The 1,224-nt window shown below is 38.3% G+C and overlaps 1 protein-coding gene across 3 annotated transcripts in view; it reads right to left on the bottom strand.

Moving 5' to 3' along the window:
• Positions 1–995: 995 nt before the first annotated feature.
• Positions 996–1,224, bottom strand: part of LOC138000336 (histone-lysine N-methyltransferase, H3 lysine-79 specific-like) — a 31,956-nt gene continuing 31,727 nt past the window's right edge. For all 3 annotated transcript variants that reach the window (XM_068846662.1, XM_068846661.1, XM_068846663.1), the window contains one exon: positions 996–1,224. This exon is cut by the window's right edge and continues 3,304 nt beyond it. The gene's annotated coding sequence lies outside the window, so the exon portion shown is untranslated.

The raw sequence follows: 1,224 nt of genomic DNA, 5'->3' as shown, positions 1-1,224 counted from the left end.
CAAGAAACAACTCAACCTCCAGGAATTTAGAAACTGGGGCTTTCCACGATGACACTTTCTTAACTTTAGGAAACAAAGATTCATTATCTGCTACATCAGAGTTGGATTGATTGCAAAAAAACGTGGTAGCTCTGATACGGTGTTCAAATTTTTCCCAATCCTCTAGTAATTTAACTCTATTAACGTCACGTGGGACTGGACAAAAAGAAGGACCTTTACTAAGCAAAGATTTCACGTCTTGATTGAGTTCCCGTGAAGAAAGGTTAATGGGGAAAAATTTCTCCCCATTAACTCTAACGTTAACTGAAGAGATAAGTTTTTGTATCTTAGCTACTCTAACCTTTTCAGAAAAACGTCTATTCCTATGTGTTGATGTCGGTGTGTTCCCTTCATTTGAGAGTTCAGCATGATGTTGATTGCTAGCTGTGATCTTCTGAATTTTCTTGATCTTTGATCTTTGTTTAGGCTTCGGTTCAAGGTGGCAATGCTTTTCTTTGCTTGATTCCAAGAACTACTGGCTGTTGTCTGGTCTTGTTCATCGAAGAGAATTTTTCGTTCTTCTTCCAGGTGTTGCTGTAATTTGCGAGTCGTGGTATCCGCAAAATTAACAAGATCATTGAGAATGTTCATCGATGCTGTATTCAGATGTTGCTAGCATCGTTGTTGGAGAGCCTCATCTTTTGAGCCAAAAGCCAGGTTGAACTTCAGCCTAAGGCCTCTCGGAATAGAGTTAAGTTGCTTACAGCGTGTTAAAAAACGGGAGTGGTTTTGGAATCGTGTCAGCTTGTTCCAGGTATTAATGATGTTTTGTGCAGACTGGGACATCATCGGATCAATAAAGATTCACAGACACTCAATCGGTGGATGCATAAGTAGAATGATAAAGATTGAGTATCCAACGATGATGCCACTTGCGAGGAGGATTCAAAAGGATACAAAACGTCTTGACTCAGATAAGTTAATCGGGAGAATGAAAAAATGAGTCGCTGGCGAACTTCTCACAGGTCTAGTATATTTTAATTTCGTGTAAACGTTTCGCCCTTCGGGCTTCTTCAATACACGCTAAAAACTTAAAACTAAAAATACCTGGTACAACTGAACTTGCGCTATTTATACAAAACCATGAACCAAAAGGTGTAAAATGTTTAAAATTACAAAAAAATTATAAAAAATCAATAACATGATGTCATGTAATATGTCCGGTTGGAACTCATTAAGTGGACA

This window comes from Montipora foliosa, chromosome 4 (assembly GCF_036669935.1).
Source record: "Montipora foliosa isolate CH-2021 chromosome 4, ASM3666993v2, whole genome shotgun sequence".
NCBI classification, from domain to species: Eukaryota; Metazoa; Cnidaria; class Anthozoa; order Scleractinia; family Acroporidae; genus Montipora; species Montipora foliosa.
This window is presented reverse-complemented; position numbering and strand designations above follow the sequence as displayed.